At 33.7% G+C, this 15,333-nt stretch overlaps 1 protein-coding gene across 1 annotated transcript in view; it reads left to right on the forward strand.

The window, feature by feature from the left end:
• Nucleotides 1–2,307: 2,307 nt before the first annotated feature.
• Nucleotides 2,308–15,333, forward strand: part of LOC135077679 (allatotropin-like) — a 61,094-nt gene continuing 48,068 nt past the window's right edge. Inside the window, exon 1 of the mRNA XM_063972245.1 lies at nt 2,308–2,365. The gene's annotated coding sequence lies outside the window, so the exon portion shown is untranslated. The remainder of the gene's footprint in view (nt 2,366–15,333) is intronic.

Consider the following 15,333-nt stretch of genomic DNA (forward strand, 5'->3'; position numbering starts at 1 on the left):
AAAATATTAAGATTGGTTAAGGTGGATGCCCAATTTCATCAACATCGGTTCAGTGGTTTAAGCGTGAAAGCAATACAGACAGACAGACAGAGTTACTTTCGCATTTATAATATTAGTATAGAAGTATAGACAATATGTATATAGTAATAATATGTAAGTCCTATTTCATTAGTTTTATTAATAGTAAGTAGCAATTAGCTGAAGTTATACGACTATTATTAAGCGTAAACCTGAAATATAAAACTATTAATGAAGGAAATTGTGTCATAATATTTTTTTACTAACATTTTAATGTAAAGTATAAGCAAAACGATAGCGTGCTAGTTCCTTGAATAATATTATTATAAGTCACGATAATTGTAAGAGAATTTTAATTTATGCATATTATTACAATAATTACTGCTTTTGCATATTGTTTATGCGTCGGATTCTTAAATTGATATCGTAAATGCTGGTCGTACTTGCAATATAATTTTATTTATTTATTTAAACTTTTATGCCAAAATAAATTTGTACATAAGGCGAACTTAATGCACTAAAGCATTCTTGACCAGTTTACCTTTGGGTTGAGCAGAAAATAAATTTGTTTGGCGGTACTTCTAGTGCAGGAAAGAAAAACAAAAACAAATAATAATATGCTACATACATAAATAATATATAAAATATATAATAAATAAATAAATACATACATAAAATAGATGATTGAGTTAAACTGAAATTACAATTCATGAAGATGAAATCATTTGGAGGAAGTGATTATGGACAGATTTTTTAAAAGAAAACTTACTAGACGCTTGCCTGGTCTCTTCAGGCAGAGAGTTCCAGAGCCTTATGGCCTGGAGACGGAAGGAGTCGGAGAGAAAACCAGTTCATAATATGACGACCACGACTGTTTTTCCAACAGTCAACTAGGCTGGATTGATAACAACAATAAGGCTGGATTGTACCATCTTACTTTAACTTTAATAAACATCATCATTATTTTTAATCGCCATACAAAAAACACCAGTTATTGTTATAGTAAGTGTTAAAGTTAGATGGTGCAACTTAGCATAAGTGATCTCACTTGATCATTTCTTAACTATAACAAGATATTTGAAAAACTGTTTATTGATCCTGAAAGCGCTTCACGAGCTCTATCAAACGGTAGCAATAATAGGTTCCTGAATAAACTGGATTGATCCGAAAATTCAACGTTTCCTGCTTCTTTAAATTTGTTTTTGTAATTTAGATATCATTAAATATCCCCTCCTTTAACCATGATCATACCATTTGTTTATTCGCACTTCACCCGTTACAATGTATCAAGTCCAGATCTTGGAGTTAAAGTCAACCCACGCCCGAAAATGACCTTTGACCAAATGCCATTAAAGTAACTTTTCAGCGTCCAAAACTCAACAGGTTCCTGCATCTTACACCCCCAGTTGTTTCATATGAAAAGGTTAAGTAAATTAGTTTATAAGTAAGTAAGTAATTAGTAATATGAGTTGTGTTAGGAAAATAAGTGAAGTCAGTGCCCTGAATGGTTACGTACTTTTTATGTTTTACTTCTATTGATATAAAGTTTAAAATTACTTCACAGATTGTTCAACTTTGTTTTGTTTTTAAAGCGATAGTAGTCGGCAAGTCAGCTCGAGTCGTAGTCTCGTAGCAGTCCAATCGGAGCTACAAAACTTCGTAGTTAATCTCGTAGCTCGTAGCGTAGCTGCGGAGTCTGTCAGAATGAGTATGAAAAGATTTTTAGGAACTTCACTAATTTAATACTACTTAAAAATGATTTTATTGAGTTAATAAAATAAAAAATATCTGATACAAGATATTATTGTGCTTTTTTCTTAAAACTACACCGGTAATTTTTCATTTTATGACGCTACAATCATTTTATAACGTTAACTGGATGAAAACCCTCATTCTCTAACCAATAGTTACTAGGAGTAGGAGAATAAAGTACCTTTATTTATTTGTGAATTAGTGAAAAGAAAAAATTAAGGTTTTTAGTAATTGCGAGGTTTAATTGTGGCAATAATGAATCCACTCTTTTCCGACACAAATCCGTTTCGTGGTTAAAGTATTCCGTTCCTAAACTCTTTTCAGCTGCTTTAAAATTAAAAAATTGACTACATCAATCCTTCAACGTAAATTAGGCAACTTTCGTAGTCAACTACGACTACGTGCACCGTAGTTCGGAACTACAAGTGCTACGGCGCTACGGCCTACGCACGCCTACGCTGGGCGGGCCGGCCGCCCTAGCACGGTCCTCCGCGTATATAACGTGGTGGACGCGAGAGCGAGCCTCATTTCAGTGCAAGCGCGCGACGCGCACTGGTTGACGTTGTGACTACGGAACGTGCGAACCGAAGTTAAGGTAAGTGGTTAGAATAGTGTATGAACAGAAAGAATAGAGTAGAAAAGTTTCGGGAAACTTTTTTGGAAGATTTTTTGATGGAGAAATTATTTTGGAAAATGTTTTAGGAGATATCAATTTTAAAAGTTAGTTTTTATGACCTAAAAGTAAATGACTTATAGCTACATAGGAGAGAAAGTAGTTTAAAGCATAGTAAATTTAAGAAGCGTCACAATAACAACTTGCATCAACTAAGAGCTAAAGATTTTTAGTTTAATATCTCTCATAAAAGTTTTTACTCTAGCGATAAAGTTTCAAAACTAAGCCATCGGAAAAGGTTACTTATTTATTAATTAATTCACACTAGAACCATGATTTTCTTCGTAAATATATCTAATTTAAATAAACCTTTCCGTGCTAGAAGTACTCTACAAAAATACTGACGCAAAAACAAGTCTCAAGCTTTTTAAATAAAACAATGGAAATCATTTACAATTGAAGAGAGGGTTCACAAATTTCAATTAACTTGAAATAATAAAGTCGATTTACATTCAGGTGGAGTGAAGTTATTTTTATAAAACCTACTAGGGTGCTAACTGACCTATTTACTTAGATTCTTCGTCCACAGTAAGAGTAAACAGTGTCGTCGTCTTTCATCGATTAAAATTTACAATTAATATTAACACAGGAATCAAAGAAAAATATTGACCAAAAAAATATTTATCCATGTTAGTATAAAAGAAAAATAAATAAAATACTGGCTAGTTACTAAAGGCACAATTCGATTGAAACATTCATTTATACAGATTGGAATTGATAAGTGATCTCAATCGATTATTTCTAAACTATACAAGATTTCTAAGATATCGAAATACTGGTCCTGAAAGTGCTTTACGAGCTCTATCAAACGGTACCAATATTATGTTACAGAATAAACTGGGTCTATCCGAAAATTCAATGTTTAAAGCTTCCATATTTAATTACAATTTTAATAATACATTCGCTACAGTAACATATCACTATTATATAGGATACCTGCCTTACTTGTGTACTTAATTAGTACAAAAGCAAGGCACCATTGTAGTAATTACTCCAAATACAAATAACTAGAATTGTTCGCGATTGTTTAGTCAGGCTATGAAGGCTTCTCATGATATGTATAATATCCAAATATTTAGATAAATATGGATGTAGGTTTACCTGTTTCTATATCATGGATTAACAAATGATTTACCTGTTTCCTTTACTTAATTATGTTCGCCGCTAACTACATAGTTATGATTGTACTAAAATACCTACCTAAAAAAAGGTTTTTGACAATGTTAGTGGTAAAACAAAAGATCAAATATCCTTATAGCTATACCTATTTTACTAGTTACATCTTAATCTCTTCTTCATCAAACTGACATACTTTTATTACATTAATATGAATATATTGGATCCAGCGACCGTTTTATTGGATATGCCTTTGTACGCAAATATTTGAGGACGATGCAAAATAAAATAATTTGTGATAAATCCACGTTTATATATCTTAAATACAATAAAATACAGTTTTTCGCCTTCTTTATAGGGATAGGTGAATTTGTGTCTAAAAGAAATTGAAACCTAATAAAATAAAAAAAAAAAGCATTGAGCATATTATATTTGATACAGAACAGCATGAATATAGAAAAAACTGACTGAATTCATAATAAATCTTAGAAAAGAAATAGAAAATAATTTATTAAGCACATAGTCAAATCGAAATATAGCTAAAAGATGAAAATAGCAAATAATAAGCTACATAGGCATTTAGCTGCTCTTTTTATCGAGATGCCGTTCCAAGTAAAACCTCGGGCAAAGGCTAGTGTAACAACAACTAGCATTACCTATGCAGGTAATTAAATCAAAACATTTCCTGAAGGTATAGCTAAATTCGTAGTAACCATTATTATTGTTTGATAATTAATTTCCCGCCCAGGATATTACGGCTATAAACTTTCAGCCGTGACGGGAATCCAAATTATATCGTGTTTAATCGATTAAGCGTTTTGGAAATCGATATAACTTTTCACTTCTTTCTTTCACCACTTCTTCGCAGCACCAGCCGATATACTTACTCGTAATGTCTTGAAGTGGTGGCTAGGCAATATACGAGTACTAGCGGCCGCTCGCGACTTCGTACGCGTGGATCCCGTTCTTAGGGGTTGAATTATAGAAAATCCCGTCTTAGTAAACACCTACGTTCTAAATGGAACCCCCATGCACAATTTGAGACTCCTCATTTGTAGTTGCTGAGATTTCGTGATGAGTCAGTGAGTCAGTCAGTCAGTGACCTTTCGCTTTTATAGATATAGATTTGGGACAGATATAAGTGCCCTGAAAAATACCTACTTAATACTCGTAAAAGAATTTGAATTCAATTTCAAAATTTCTTCGGAACTATAATTTTCGTGGAACTCAATCATAAAATACTTCTTTTTGATCCGACCACTAAAGTTGATTGCTATGAATAAGTTATTGTTAATAGAGACATTTTGTACATTCTTCTTGTTTGTTTTTAATTACCGGTTTTCCTTTTTGATAGGTTTCTGATTGGACAAGTCCATTAAACATTATCAACCATCGGTTTCATTTCCTAATGTAATTACGGTGGTCAAGATCCGGCTTAATTAATATGACCTTTCAAATGTTGATAATTTTACAACTCTGACACGTACTAAACATTGGCATACAGTTCATCTTATGGGTATTGAATTGTATACCTATTTCAGTAAAAAATAATAAAGTTTCTGGCAACTCCTTTTGTTAATCAATGTGTACAAATACTTACCTAAAATTGACAATGAAAATCATTATGCAGACATTTCGATACTTAAATAAATGAAATAACTTTTTAGGGACAATTCGATTTTTACTCAAAAAATATTTTATTTGGCAATTGGAGTTACGGATTTAGAGCCGATTCCAAAGCTTTTGATTCTAAAATAAATATAACTTTTAAAGCAGAAAGTTTAACACGTTTATTCAATTTACATTTTTTTTCACTTTTATTCAGGACAACAGTTAATTTAACTATTATCATCCAATACTTAGGTAGTTGTAACATAATCTATGTTAATTTAGTCGGACGTATTCTCCATGGTGTCAGGAGTAATTTTGTAAATCCAGAAACGAAAATGCAACTACGTGTACACGTAAATTCCATTACACTGAATACCTAGATACTGTCACACTGCTATGGTTTAAGCTTATGGGATGAAACGTGAAAAATTTCTCATGAAAACTAGTGCTACGTTTGTTGGAATGATTACGCATTTACGCAATGCTAAATATCAGCAGTTGGAAGAAACTCCTCGATGAATGTGTGTCAAAAAGCAGTAAAACACGAAAAAAAAGCAAATTCGGCTAATGCGTTTTGATTGAATTTTAAGGCTTTACAAAAGAAAAGTTTTAAAAATCAAGGCCGTATTTACGAGTAAGTTTTACAATAAACGGGAGATTTTCTATATCCTATAACCTAAGCCAAACAAAAAAAAGAGAAATGCAAAGAGTTTAGTTGACCTCTAGAAGATCAAAATGTTCCTCTTGTTGAGTTGGTAACTAAGTATGGCCGTTTTTGTATAAAAGAAATTAAAACAATAAATATGTTCTATGTGAATGTTATTATTATTTGCCTTACTAACTATTTGTACTTCTGTTTCTACATACGCAATCCGCTGGGAAATAACTTAATCCAATATGGGTGACAAACTGGGTTGATTATTTCCCAGAGCATTTTTGTAGATTAACATAACAGATACTTAGTCACATTTACCAGGTGGATGGGACGAGTTGTTCATTAGTGCAGTACCTCTAGTAGGAAAAACTTTCGAGTTCGTTTCGTTGCGTATTCAAAGTGTCATCGAAAAATTTTGTATGAAAAATTAAACAGCGCCCCCTATATTATAGCCGCCCTAGGGGGCGCTGTTTAATTTTTCATACAAAATTTTTCGATGACACTTTGAATACGCAACGAAACGAACTCGAAAGTTTTTCCTACTAGAGGTACTGAGGTGTCAACTGCCGATTCGAAAGGTCGCCGATTCAATCCCCGCCTAAAGCTGTATTGTGCACCACCCACTCTTAAAACATGCACCATATGGCTTATTTTGAAGGGTTAACGGAAAATATTTATATGTATCACAAATTACTAGTGAATTGTCTAAAATTAAATTGATAAGTCTTTATGGAGAAGCCATCAATGTTCGTCATTGTGTATGCGTTTAGTTAGAGTGAGTTAACGTAACATTTCCATTGATTATGTACAGTTTGATGCACTCACTTCATTAATAAAGTATTAAAATCGCATTTTTATAGCATTCGAATTCCGAATAACATATAAATCTTTGTTACGATAATATAAAATGCTCCCGCAAAAAAGGACTTTAGGGAATATAAGAACATCATCCAGCTAAACACCTTAAAAGTCACTCAACAATATCCTATTCCCCAAAAAATAATACGCTAATGTCTTTCCCTTTTTTAGCCTTACGATGAGAAGCTTTTTAATCTCTTATCTTTCATTTTCGTAGCAATAAAAACACTTTTGTTGACATAAAAAATAAAAATGTCCACAATATTAACTGTCTTTTTTCGTTGTTGAATTTTAGATATCTTTTAATTTCGTAAGCTAAACCAATCTTGATAATAACTCGTCTTTGTGCCTTGCCAGCCATTTAACTCATACCAACGAACAGTATCTATTTCAGTGAGGTTTCAGCTTCTCTGTTGAGCATTTCTTGGCTTGCTTTTCTCGCGATCTATTCTTAAAAGAGCAAAAATTCCACAAAGCATTTTCTACACTTTCAATCCTTTATCAATAATGGACCTAATAATAGCATGCTAAGGGTGTAGTTATAAATGTACAGCCGCCCGCGACTACGTACGCGTGGATCCCGTTTTACCCCTTTAGGCGTTGAATTTTGCAAAATCCCATCTTAGTGAGCACCTACGTTCTAAAAAGAACCCCCATGCAAAATTTGAGACTCATAGCATTCTGTGACCTTTAACTAATTTAATGTTAAGTACTTTAAAGGTAGGTAAGGTTTTAGATCCTGGTCAATAAGAAGGCCCGTATTTGGTATTAGTTTTCATTACCCATCGTTATGCTATTAATTACTGAGGGAGTTTGACGCTTATTGAAATTTCAAGTAGGTTTTCAAAGGCATGGCTAAGTGGATCGATCCTTATTAGATATGAAATGACACTCGAGTATTAAGCCGGAAAATTAAAGCCTTTTAAAGGTTTGAGCACCGATTCAGAATATGGGCCTAAAAGTATTCCTATGAACGGCATATGACAGCATGTCAACTGTCACTTAATGTCAATTTACTTTTACCGATTTTAGACTGGAAGTATGACAGACACCCATTGCGGTAACGTACAGACTGTGGTTGTACCTACCTTATGTATTTAATAGGGACTGTTTTGCAACAAATCTGATGTAGTACCTTAAAAGCAAATTTTGCAAGACAAGATAATGCTAATAATGGTAAGCTACACGGCACCCCTTCCTGAAAACCTTAATCATAAAGTCATACACCCACGCTACATTCATAAAACTTTTAATATACCTTTTAACCCCGAAATTAAATACTCGCGCACCTATACTTTAAGAGCTTCCCAAAAATTCAAAGGAAACCGCACCGTGACCATAGAATTAATTACAAAAAATTAACAAGGGTTTTAATTTGTACAAGTGTCAGGAAATTACGTTTCTCAAAGTCGGCTAAAAAGTTGTAGAGGTATTACGAATTGGAAGCGGAAATAAAGGTGACTTCCGGCTCTCTTTTGAGGCTTAATGACTTTGGAAAGGTGTAGGAAGTGCAGATGAGATTTACTCCGAGTCTATTAAATGCATTTGTAATAAAGTGGCATACCGAATAAATATTTTTTTCTTTCTTTCTTTCTTTCTTTCTTTCTTTCTTTGTGTGTGGTGGTAGTTATTTAGAAAGAAAGAACATTATTATTAATATTGGAAATCGCAAAAGCATAGATAACACGAAATACTATAAAAATCAGCTGTCCAACTTCAAGTCCAACTCAGTTTAAGCCATAATCTTGGTAACGCGGACGAATGCTTGAGGCAAAACGCCGATCTTATCTTATCTTTACTTTTAGTGGGTAGGTCCTGCCCTTATGGCAGGGAGAATCCCATATAACCCATTTGCTGCCTCCGCGGCTGGTGGGTATACAAATTCATGGGTTTTCCTGACGAAAAAAAGCCATGATCTTAGTTTTTAGTGGGCGCCTACCCCCTACCAAGTAAGTTACACAAACGCACTTAAAATGCAAAAGGAGTAACTTACAAAATACGGTCTGCAGTCAAATTACTTATTTATTATCATAATAAAAGCCAAGTAAGCTTGTTAACCATATGCTCCAGTAATATTTCCCGTCTGAGGTCTGTCACGAGGATTTATTGAACTTTATAGACGAAGAAAATGCACCGTCCTTTTAGACTAGTGGCGTCAAATGCAATTATAGATTAAAATATCTTTGCGGGCATTAACTTTTTATATTTCTTTCGCTCGTTTTTAATCCGGGTTCTCTTTATAAAGGTTATATTATATTCTAGTTTCCAATGCAAATGACATAAGGCAAGCTTCCTTTAAATTCGGTTTAATGGCTTCAATGGTGCGTATTTGAAAGCTTCCCTTTGCTTTGAGCATTTGACATCCTGGAAACGTAAAGGTTCTTTGTATTATAATTTAAAGGTAATGTGTATAATGACAGTGTATTTACGAGTACGTGACGTAAATTATAACATGCAATATTCAATTGACAGACAGAAAGAGTTGATGGCGTGTCTTTCAGGAACTGAGTTAGCGTATTGTAGAGTCAACAATATGTATAACATAATACAAGAAGTTATGTGGCTTTAATGGTGAATTAATTATCTACCTATGTTTGTATACTTCTCCAATGAAACAAACCTACATAATTATGTTTACAGAACAACATAAACTTTCTAGGAATATTAATGATTTCTGCGTAAGGACGTTGTTTCCAAATAGCTTTTTGTTTTACTTATATTTGGATACCATATACCCACTTTTACAAACTTTTGGCCAAAATCTCAAATACTAGCTGTGCCCGCGACTTTGTACGTGTGAAAATAGTTTGAATATTTCTCGTTTTTGCAACATTTTTCTTTACTGCTTCGCCTCTATTGGCTGTAGGGTAATAATAAAAGCCTTCCTCGATAAATGGGCTATCCGAAGCAAAAATATTTTTTTCGAATCGGTAGTTCCTGAGATTAGCGCGTTCAAGTAAACAAACAAGCTCTTTAACTTTATAACATTAGTAAGTATAATTAAAAAGTTATAAAATTTATAACTAAAACCTTACTTTGTGAATCACAATAATATCGTTTTCATTCTGTTTTCCGCTTATAAATAAATCATTTTAAAGTTGCAAACGTCGAACACAATGGCGGCTGCCTCGCTTTATGAAATGCAAAGATGTTAGCAAAAACTTAGATTGGAATAGTTTAGACTTTTTTATTTTATGGATATCTAAGAATTATTTCTTACTGGGCACTTCGTTTGTAGATATTTTATCCACAACGAGGAAGCTCTTGGCCTGTATCTCACCTGATGTTATATGATGATCAGGCCGAAGGTGGAAGCGAGCTTCACCCGGAATCCTCAACCACGGAGGAACTGGCTATTGCAGGAATTAATGTGAAGGAAAAGTTTTTTAATCATTGAATTATTATAGTTTATAACGATACATTTTGTATTAACACACTCTACTACTCATTCTTTGAATTAATTTCATAATCATAAAGGATAGTGCCAGGGTCTGGACCAAGTGCTGCCCAGAATCAACCCATAGTGCATTTTGTTCAACAGGCCAATACTAATGTGTAAACCGAAGCGCACTGAAATCTATCCCTGGAGTTAAGAGAAAAAAAGAGTTTTGTTTTGAATTATTTACATACAAAATATCATCGATATATACATACTACGCATAAGATTTCGTAATTTTGGCATTAAATAACACTCGCTATGTTGAACTTAACCAAACTGCATCCGTACACCTTACTTTAGTGCGACTTAGACATTCTTTATAAGCGATCTAACGCTTTTGCAATAGTTTGGTTAGTTGACAGAAATCATTATTTTCAAAATGAAGCAAGAAGTTTTAGTTCTCTATCCTTGCGAAACATCAATTTTTTGGTGTATTACAATCGATAATTGATGTTATTGTAAGCTAAAACTTCTTGCTCCATTTTGGAAATAATTAATTTCGGTCAACTAACTAAACTACTGAAACAGCGCTTGATCGCTTATAAATAACGTCGAAGTCGTACTAAAGTAAGGTGTACGGATGCAGTATGGTTAAGTTCAACATAGCGAGTGTTATTTAATGCCAAAATCGCGAAATCTTATGCGTAGTAGGTATACATCGATGATATTTTGTATGTAAATAATTCTTTTTTTCTCTTAACTCCAGGGATAGATTTCAGTGCACTCCGGTTTACAAATTAGTATTGGCCTGAGGAACAAAATGCACTATAGTTTAATTCTGGGCAGCACTTGGTCCAACTTCCATACATGGATTGGCACTGTCCTTTGCGTAGGTAGGCGGAATATTGAAATTGCACATTAGACGTTAGGTACTTTTGCGTTAATGACAATTTTGATTACAGTACGTTAATACCATGTTATTAGAATTGCTCTGAATAGAACCCTAACGTATGCAATGCACTGATTATTTTCATGTATTTCCTATTTGAATCGTAATTGAATTTAGAATGTTGTAATTGCTAGATTCTCAGCTTCCCGGGAGCTACAGTAAAGTTTGTTTGTGTTAAAACCTACGGGAATGAAAAATTAAACACATAATAAGTACTGAAACTACGAGTAAGTACTCATGCAGCTGAAAAGTTCATTTTAAAGAACTGTTTAGGTACACTTTTTAAAGCGCATAGCTGCTTTTTATTTACTTGAGAGAATCACCACAGGATTGAGCATTAAATTCGAAATCAAATGTACCTAATTGTTTACCACGTGATTTTAATTAATTACTATTAAGTTCACTTTGAGTTAGCATTTAAAATAAAAGAACTTACGAGTACAACTTCAAGCGTTGTTCGAGACAGGATTTCCTTCTCACGCGGACTAAGTTTCTACTCGGCACACAGCAATTTTTCCGAAGCACAGAATGATCTTCTGCAAATATCTAACGGAAACCATAAAACGGTGGACTCAGTAGGACCACATAATGCATATTTAAGTTAGAGATTATTAAAAAGTATAACATTAGAAGTTTTCAGAGGATATGGCAACTACAAAAACACTCGTTCAAAGGATACAATGAGTGTTAGCACAGAATCCATAAGTGTTAGTTTTTCAAATACAATCTTTGCGGGCTTCACGGCACTTTTGTCCCTAGCACTTCGTTCGTTTCAGCCAAATGACGTCCACTGCTGGACAAAGGCCTCCTCCAAGGATAACGACCGGTTCTGCGCTGCCCGCATCCAGGCTTTTCCAGAGACCTTCACTCTCGCACTTGGGCAATCAATTAAAATGAGTTTGTGATTAAGTGCCACAAACATCAAAATTCAATATCTCTAGGGCAAATAAGCCTATATGTGCTATGATTCAGTTTAGGATTATAAGAAGGAAAGTCTTTGCTATTGTGATCTCATTTTACTGGATCAACGTTTTGTTAGATTTATCATCATCACACACACGCGTCCTGTCATTTGTCGCGCGTCCTGTCATTGACCTATGCACGCGCAGTGATCGCCATCGCCGACGCGATCTGCTCGCGTTGGTTTGGCCGAATCTTTGAGTATGGGGTCCTACTTTACCTGATTATAGTATACTCAGCTAAACTGATCGCAAGTTGCCGAGACAAGCAAATTACAAACTTGAGAGTACAAACTTTTAATGTGGGTAAAATATAGGCGAGTAGTGTTGCCAGGTGTTAGAGGTAAAAATCGGGACATTATAGTTACTTTGGGGTGATTTAGTTCCATTAGGCTGGCATACATTTAAACAGATTCTTTTACCTTAACCAAATGGCTTGCTTAAAACAACCATTTTTTCGTGCAAAAATATTATAGTACCAATCGTTGGACCTAAGTATAATGATGATTGGTCTCCCCCAGATATTTTAGTGTTACCTAAGTATAAAACATCAATTTTACAACCTCTGAAGTAAAATATTTAAAATATAGTCCACCAACGCCTCTTCATCTTTAGCGTAAACGTTGTTATAAAACCAAAGTATCTCTTTACGATGGATCCTTTTCAGCATTTTTTTCTTGTTTATTATAATGGTTTATCGGAGTTATGCAACTTAACCTTACTATAAAAATAATTAAAGAGTGATTTCAACTTATTTAAAAAATGAATGCATGCAATTAAAGAATTAAGAATTATAAAAAAAATTGTACATACTTACAGCTTTGTCCTTCAGGACAGGATTATGTTGTAACTCTAGTCTTTACGAGTGATTAGGTTATCTACTAAGGTCTACTAAGTACTATATCAAGTACAGTTAAGTACTAAGTAGTATACGAAGCTATTCATCATATCTAGCCCCAGAAATAAACGTACGACGACTTACATTAAAATATCATAAGAACATTAATTCGTTTTCATTAAAAATAGGGTAATTTTTAGCTTTTAAAAATATGTTGCCATCCTTTTGTCCTTTTTTTCGGTCCTAACTTCAAAGAAACAATTAATTAATAACCGTTACTTCATTGTCCCTGAAGTCAGTCTGTCAGTCACTCGTTTTTGTTAAGTTTTATTTCCTTAAAATGTTGATATCTACTTATGAAATCAATTTCAATTTACGTCATTAATTTAATTTCGTCAAGTGACCATCCAATCTTTTCATACAGGCTTAACTGCTTTACTTTTGAGTCAGGTAAGTTAATTTTAAATGTGTTAATGATGTCCCAAAAGGTATTCCCGTATGATTTAAAATGAAATACCTTTTGTGAAAGGTCCTGAAGGACTTTTTCATAATGCCTACTAGTTAGATTTAAGTCTAAAAAATATAAATAGCTGGCCTATTTATATTTTTTAGACTTAAATCTTATAACTTTTTAAAAATAAAAATATGTCATGTGTCACTATCGTTCAACCGTTTGGCCTTGCTTTTGTATTTAACACCTTATGCTGCATGGCTTTATGCCTTCGTCTGTCTGTGAGGTTGACCATAATGCAGAAAGAATTTTAAAAAAGCTAGCGCGAGACTCTATCTTCCGATTCTACTGATTCCGCGAGTGTATCCAGTGCCATGCAGTGGTTTTAAATTTCGAAATACATAGTGCCAACCTCAAAATAAGTAATGACCACATATCTAAGGATAGTTGGAGTTGAAGATTTTGGCCTTATTCTTTCCGCAACAATAACTGTTTTTAGTGATGCTATAAGGTGTTTGGACTTATTTAAACTTTTAACAATACACAACCGAGTGATGTGCTAGTTAACAGCTTTAGTTTGAAGCGGCACAATACAATAATGTGGAACTTTGTGATGCGAGAAACAAAAAGAACGGATCCGACTGTCACTTGTTTGTTTTGTAAAGTTGCGTTCATTATGAGACACGTGTACCTGTGATGTTTGCTGTACAAGCTCAGGTTTTAATAAAGATTTTAATACAACTTGCGCTTTTTTTTCGAGAAGACAAGTAAAGGCATAAATGTAATTTTTTTTAAAATTTAAATTGTTCAATTATTTAGCTGTAATGGTGCTTGCGTTGTGTAAAATGATTCAAATTAAAACAATTTTAAAAAGCAGGTCTCATCGAGTGACACAAGAATTTTTAACTAACTCTAGTTAGTCTGAAATTAATGAAAACTCTTAGCCTAAAAAGATTTAGTTCGCTCTCACACTTATAATTACAAAGTTTGTGTCAACCAAATTGGTTCACATTTCAATTTAATCAGGGTTGTCACGTAAGGGTACGAGTTTAATAAATAATAATTGAGTTTAGGAACTCACAATCTTACAATGTTTATACATACTATAACTAGTACGTATCTGCTTTTTAACCGAGTCTAGGGTGGGATATGATCATAAATAGTCGTTTATGATCCAAATTGACACCTACTACCTCTAAAAATGCCACACTATTTATTTAGTGTTCAGTACTGTCTATTTATCTAATAGATTAATGAATACTATACAAAATACATAATATTCCCTTTCTGACTGCACGTGACTTCAACACAAAGCCAACATGTGTTACAACTCACACCGTTGCGGTTGAAGCGAAGTGTTACACGATACAGCGACAGCAAACCATTTCATTTATGAGCGATTCAGTTACACTTAAAATATCAGAGCCATTAAGAGACATTTAGATACTTTTAAAGGACATGTCTTAATTGCAAAAAGTCAGTAAATTCAGACTCTATATTTAACGGATTATCCTTTATTATTATTAGTTATAAGTAGGCTGATATGGAAAGGTCCCATTTAATTTATTCAAACTAGGTAGGTATTAGTAAGGATTAAACAACCTTTGTAGAACTGAATCATGTTATTATTACATTAAATTCATAGAGGTAAATGAATATTAAAAGTAGGTATTTCATCATCATGGTCTCAGCCATAGGACGTCCACTGCAGAACATAGGCCTCCCCCAATGCTTTCCATGTTGCCCGTTTGGAAGCGGCTTGCGTCGTAGTAAAAGATACGTCGTAGTACGTCGTCTCAGATCATAGATTCTATGATCTGAGTACGTCGTAAAGTAGGTAGGTATTTAAAAAAAGCTTTTCCCTTTAAATTAATTTTGGAACAACAATTTGATGTCGATAGCATGTTAGACAATTTTTATTGCAAAACAGCACTTAGAAAATTACCTTATTTGAGTGTTTCAAACTCCGTAACGCAATGTTATTATTAGAAACCTTACTGTCAATCATAGATCCTTCATAATTGGCGTCCTTCATAATTGGCGTCCTTCATAATTGGCGTCCTTCATAATTGAC

The sequence above is a fragment of the Ostrinia nubilalis genome, chromosome 13, assembly GCF_963855985.1.
Source record: "Ostrinia nubilalis chromosome 13, ilOstNubi1.1, whole genome shotgun sequence".
NCBI lineage: Eukaryota > Metazoa > Arthropoda > Insecta > Lepidoptera > Crambidae > Ostrinia > Ostrinia nubilalis.